Below are 7,229 nucleotides of genomic sequence, written 5' to 3' on the forward strand. Positions count from 1 at the left end.
AAAACTGAACAGATTATTTCCGTAAAACGAGAAATAACAATTACAAACTCAGAAAATGAAAGGACGCAGGATGAATATGTGTTTTGGGTTTGAATATGGGTTTTGAGGGTAACAGAATTCTCCGCAGTCTATTTGGCAGACTGGTTCAGCTGTGGGGAGCATGGGGTGAAGAGAAGAAAGGTCTATGTCTGCACCTGTGAGGATCTGCGAGTTTTCGCTGAAGGGTGTGACCCTGGCAACCAAATCTAATGTTTCGTCTCCAAAATGAATCGCATTTTTGAGGGCCAAAACATGCTCAAACTCATGAAACTTTGCACACGCCAGAAGTGGTGAAAATGTACGTCTGATATGGGTTTCAGAATTAGGCGATAAAATGGCTCGATAGCACCACCGAAGTGCCACTCGCACTACTTTCACACACAGGTATGAAATTTGGTACACACATGTAACAAAAAAAGTCTCCTGGTGCAAAACAGGAAGTCAGATATTTTAAATTTTCTTTGTAAAAGTTTAGCAAATGTGGTCCAGACGTTCCAGACGTTGTACTTTTATGAACTCATCCAAGAGATTTAATCAGATCATCATCATATTTGGTCAGTCTAATCTGACCAAAGATTTCGAGTTTTCTCTCAAGGGTGTGTCTGTGGTGGCCTGACAAAGAGGAAGTTGTTGTTACTCAGCCATACAATGTCCGATCTGCCCCAAACTTCACATGTTGAATAAGAGTCCTGTCCTGAAGAAAACTACATGCCAATACTCAGTTAAAGACAAAGTGCCACCTGCTGTCAGCACCAAATGGCACTCTTTACACTGTAATTTACGCCCATTTGTCATGACCCCGTCTTGGGTGAGGCCGCAACATAAATTGGTATTGCAAACCAAAGATCCTTTGTACACTTTTATTTACAGGACCATAAATTAAAGCACAACTTCAGGGATGAGCAAAGGCCAAAATAAAAAACACCAGATAAACTCCCAACAGGAAAAACTAAATTCCCTATCAAAATAATACACATGAAAAACATGAGGAAAGCACAGGTTGAGCAGAACTCCCTCTTCAGGCACTGCAGATCCTTTTATGAGACAGGAGAAATGGCTGTGCTGAACGGTAGGGGGCGTTCCTTTAGTAGCTTTTGTAATTACTTAATTTTTGTTTAACAGACGCATGCTACTGTGAGATGTAACTATGACTGAATGAATGGAAAGAAAAGAGATTTTTGTGGGTGTTTCTCTTTTTTGACTTGTGAACCCAAGCCCTTGAAAAATGAAATTGAAAACTGAATAAATGTTTTAGTGGATAAGGCGTTGTCTGTTTGCTAAATTGGTTAATGTCACTCAACGGAGGTTACAAAACAGTTATCTATTTTACATTTTTTTTTATTTTATCAGCAATATATATTTGTCTATCAGGCTACACTTTAGGATAACACTTCACAAGGTTTCATTTAACATCAATGTATTAATTAACTATGAGCAATACATTTGATACAGTGTTTATTAATCTTTGTTATTACAAAAATACAGTACGGGTAAATGTTGCAATGAGCGTAAAGAATGCGTTATAATTTTTGATCATTCATTTTGATGGGTTATTAACTTGGACCTAAGATTGTGGTGATGACGTCAACAATCTGCGCCATTCAGATGTACTTTTGAAAGTGTTTTTTTATTTTTATCGAATGTTCTTAATATCATTAATGTTGTTTTTATGTTAAAAGAATGGAATAATCTTATAGGATTATGTTTGATGTATTGCAACAGGAACAGGCAGCTTTTGTGACCAATGAGAAACCGTTAGGCACACCCGTTACTCCAAGCTGCAGTTACCCATACTTGCCTTTTATTACCTCTTGGTCCCATAGCATTAATCAGATCTGGAGTTCACTTTGGTAGGATCCAATCCTGTTATAGTCAATAGCGCCACCTAATGTTACATAGAAGTGACTTTGCCATATTTCTTTGAACTGTTAAGGGCAAATAAAATGTTACCAATGATCAATTATATTTAACTTTCTGTTCAATCAGACAGAGATATTTCAAAGCCAATAAAATTCAATTCTTAACTTCACCCTTTAACGCTGATCATTTTGATTATGTAAAAGCATGAACATAACATATGTCACACAAGGCTTTATAAGATTAAAAACTAACTTGGAAATTGCTGAAACTCAGTCTGTGAAACACGATCAGTGGATGTGGCAATCAGACAAACATGAAAAACTACAATCATACTTCTAACTTTAGAGATTTCTAAGCAACTTTCTGTCACTAAATTGGTTTCAAGAAAATGTTTAAATAATTCCCACAAAACAACAACTGTCTGACTAATAAACCATATGACACAATTAATTGAATAAGCAAGCAAATGTTTGTGAATGATATAAAGTGATCATATGTAAATGGCGTATTAGTGATGAATGAAATATGTTTGTTGGTCAACAAGTTAACTTACCTGAGGGAGATGGTGTTGATGTCTCAAAATGTCAGCTGGGGTGTCAGGAGGGTCTTCAAAAGCGATATCAATGGTGTTATCACGACTGATGTGAACATTTTACAGTGTGTAAATATTAGTGTGTAAAAATTTTACTTAACTAAAAGTATAGAAGCATTTGTTTTCAAAAGTACTTTAATATCAAAAGTTTAAAAATATACATATATTTTTTATCAACACATTATTTTATTATTGTTGTATAAATGCACATTATGCCGTCATGGTTTAAGCCAGTCAGTGACGCTCCATCTGACATACTAGCATACGACTAACTTAAACTCATTTAAATACTTGTAGAAAACTTACAAAGCTGCTGTCACTTTAAGACCGAACGCACGGATCCAATACACTGATACACATCTGATATTCTCACACTGTTCAACTTCACTGAAGACAGAATCAACTTTGTTTATGTGAATACTCGCCGTAATGAGCATTTGGACATCCGTCTTCTTCCATTTTGCTCTAAACTATAAATCAGTGTTTAATAAATGCTGTGAAATCATTGAACTTCACAAGACTCTACAAGAGTGATTCCTGAAAGGCTTTCTGCAAAAACCCAAACACCTTTTAAAGAAGAAAAAAATCATCCACTGACTTTCAAAGCTGCGACAGAAACGACTTTCGACTTCGAGGACCTTGATAGAAATGTAGTGGAGTAAAAAGTACGATATTGGTCTTTCAAATGTAGTGAAGTTAAAGTTTACAGAAAAAATAATACTCAAGTAAAGTACAGATACTCAAAAAGTGTACTTAAGTACAGTACTCAAGTAAATGCACTTAGTTACTGTCCAGCTCTGTCTAGCGGAAGAGAGTGTCTAGCCTCCCATTCGAAGAGAGTAGCTAGCGCTCTGTAGAGAAGTTTGTCCCTTCAGGGCTACTGTAGAAACATGGTGGCAGATTCACTGTAAGGGGACCCTCAGTGTGTGTGTAGATAGAAACGGCTCATTCTAAGGAAATAAAATCAAACAGTTCATTATATAAGGTGTTTATACACCACTGAACACATACTTATGTATATTATATTGCATTTCTGTCATTAGATCCTCATAAATATTACACACTGCACCTTTAATCACATTTTCCTTTAGGAGCTCCTTAGGGAACCGTGTAATTTGTCTAATTAAATTTTTCTAATACATTTAAATGTTTGAATAAAGGCTGTGACTAACCATTCAGTTCATGTGAGAGTCATTATAATCATTCATGTTAGAGGCAACGTGGGGGAGAGGACGCTGGCGTTGTCTGTTCGCCGCTTCTCCACCCACAAATCATGTTAATGTGCTATTAGATTTAGATTTTATTTTATTTCCTTATGTTTGTGACTAGTCTAACAGTCAGAGCTACAATTGGGACTGTTGCTGACTGCTGGCAGCCACTGAGAGGACGTTGTTCCACCGCTTCTCTAACGCCGCATTCACACGGGGCGTAGGCGTTAACGCTTGACGGAGGGCGTGGCTGAAGCTGGGTGCTGACGCGATCGTCATAGTGACAACAGCCAATCACATTAACTTGCCGCTTGGACCAAAACACAACACAAAAAAGCGCATTTTTTAGTTGTATGTGCGAGTGCGATTGCCCGTGTAGTTGTTGTCAGCGCACTGCACAGGTGCACGAAGCTGTTAAGTACATTAAATCCTGAAAAAGCGCCGACAGCGGGAAGAATATCACGTAGTGGTCCAGGAGCTGCGTCTGGATTTTTAACGGTCTATGGTCTGGATGGTTCACGGAGCAGTAATGAACGCAATTGGCTAGCGTCTGCTGTAGGATATTTGCATACGGCGATCTGATTGGATGACGCCTGCGCTGGCGCTTGAAAAGTTGAGAATTCTTCAACTTCTGCCGCTTGCAACGCGAGTGAAGCGCCGCGACGGAACCCACAATTCAGTTCGGCAACGGATGATGTCACCCATTCAAAGTAAATGGGAAGCGTTAACGCCTACGCCCCGTGTGAATGCGGCGTAATGTTTATGTTTGAATTGCTGCGGTTGGTTCTGGTTTGGAGGACATTTGATGTTGCTCGCCGCGGCTGCTCACTGGTGGTCTCCCTCGGGCTGCATGGTGGCTGAAGTTTGCACCGGGCTAGCGTCATCCGGGCCATCGTCATCGGCGTCCGGCATGATGTTGGGATGTTCCGCTTCTCGGCTGCGCCGCTGTTCCGTCCTGCATTGCGGCCGTGGAGCGGCTTGGACTTCTGCGCCGACCCCGGTGTGTCCACAGAAGTGCCCGGAAAAAATGTTCTGCCTCCTGCATGGTGCTGCGGCGATCCCCATCGTTTGAATCGTCATGAAGACCCATCATCTGGTCTTCAGCTGCTGTCGTGCCTCGGCGATGTCATCAGGACACACTGCCGCTGGGAGAAATTCAAAACATGGAGTGGACCACAGTGTGCTGCGGAGCTAACAGAGACTTCCACCATCAGCTGTTTTCTGTTCACCATCAGCTCTGTTTCTGTTCACCATCAGCTCTGTTTCTGTTCACCATCAGCTCTGTTTCTGTTCACCATCAGCTCTGTTTCTGTTCACCATCAGCTCTGTTTCTGTTCACCATCAGCTCTGTTTCTGTTCACCATCAGCTCTGTTTCTGTTCACCATCAGCTCTGTTTCTGTTCTGTTTTCTGTGTTGGTTGATTGTTTGTAGTATTCTATATTTTTACTTGTTATTCATTTTTTTTTTGTTATTTTTTTTATTTGTTATTTTTTCCCCTCTTTGTTGCACTTTGAGATTCTTCGGAATGAAAAGTGCATTATAAATAAATCTTTTTATTTATATTAAATAAACACTCAGAGCAACCACTTCAGCTGACATGAAACTGACAAACAATGGCTGGTGTCACGGGTCTCCTCTTACTTTCAACTAAACAGCTGAACTTAAACAACAGCATCATATGTGAAGCAACAGCCGCTCCATCAGCTCACCCGCTGCATAGATTAAATGCTGAGACTGGCAGGACTGTCTAATGTCCAGAGGGACCGAGGCTGTTTTCCAGGTAATGAGGAATTGATCGGAGAATATCACTTCCGCATCATTCATTCATTAATCACATTTACTGTTAGAAAAGCAGACAACGGCTGTTTCTGGAATTGCATCGACGACTCCCTGTTGTTAGAGACATTTTTTAGACAAATTGTATTGATATATTTACATAGTGTTGAGTTTCTTACACAAGCATCTGATTTAATAAAAAGCCATATCCAGCAGGACAAAAACAATATGTTCATTAGTCAGACAATATTTTCATCTTACTCGTTGCAGAATAAATAAATAAATGCATGCAAAAATGCTTTGCTAGGACAGACAAGCTGAGGATATTTTGCACACAGAAATCTAGTTTTCTAGGTGTGCCCCTATTATGCCAAGTTGTTAAAGTGATATGCATATGCTAATGCGTTCAATGTTGAATTCATTATAAGACTCATGAAGTATGCTTTATAGTTAAAGAAGGCAGTATGAGGAGGAGATTTGGTTAAGATCATCAAGGGAATCCTTTTGAAAAAGTGTTTATTACAGAAATAATGTGCTTTAAAAATATGGCATACTTGACTGCATGTTTTTAATGGAAAGTTGTTATAGTTAAAATGTATATTAAATGCAATTATTTTAAATAATATTAATATTTTGGCTTGATTTTTTTTTGGTTTTTTTTTTGTTTTTTTGCCATGTCCCTGCATGCTTTTCTAACATGAAAGAAAAAAAACATTTCTTTGTTCAAAGCTCATTCAACAGCACATGCACACAATGTTGATGGACACTAAAAATATTTACGATTTGTCCCTATTCATTTGTAAAAGCAAAAGTCTGGATTTCAGCGCCAAAGTAAGTTAATGGGGACAATTTTGCAACATTGTTCCCATGATAACAGAATTGACCGACAGCATTGAAATCCTCCAAAGATTGGTGCCATTTATTTCCATTGTAAGCTTCCAGCTATACCTAGTTTAGTCTAAATTATGTTGTTGTACTGACAAGCTGTGCCACAAATGCTGCTGATTGATCTTAACTTTAAAAATCCTGAAATATTCCACGTGTTCCATTGTTTTTTAGTTGGTTTGTGTCTCACTAAGACAATCCATGATAATATTATAATAGAGCATAAGTGGTGTTTTTGGCAGGGAGGTTCGTAATTCTTCAGTCATTCATGGGATTCTAGCCTATCACAGTGCTGCTTCAGCTTTAAAGGTTCACAATGGCCAACATTTAGCCACATTCATTGAGCTGTCATGGTAACCACCACCAGTCTCGCCCCATGCCGCTGCACTGGGGGGTCAGGCTCACGTCCCACCGAATTCTCTCGCCGTGATCTGCCGGATCGATGAGATTCTATCAATGAGACTCTATCAATCCATAATTTTTCTTCAAAGTATGCTCTCTTAGTCTTTCTGATAGAAATATGTTTGATAAAAATGGCACTGCCTCGACAGTTTTTGAGTACCTTTAGGGCATGGTGCCGAAGACACATACAAAGGTTCGTAACAATATGCAAATGCGTTCATAAAATGAAGCATTTTACGATACAATTTGAAATAGCTGTCGGCCAAAATGGCCGATATGGGAAAATTGGGTATTGTCTGACTTGGCATGCTGCACCAAATCTGAAGAGACTGGTTTTGTGATTTTGGGCCAAACCATATGAAAATTTCCATATGAAATATTAAATTGTTCATATCTCCTGACCACTAGATGGCGCTGTGTCAAAACTGTGTAGGTAACCTCAAGTCATGGTTGGCATAACACACAC

Source organism: Pseudorasbora parva, chromosome 17, assembly GCF_024679245.1.
Source record: "Pseudorasbora parva isolate DD20220531a chromosome 17, ASM2467924v1, whole genome shotgun sequence".
In the NCBI taxonomy this organism is placed as follows: domain Eukaryota; kingdom Metazoa; phylum Chordata; class Actinopteri; order Cypriniformes; family Gobionidae; genus Pseudorasbora; species Pseudorasbora parva.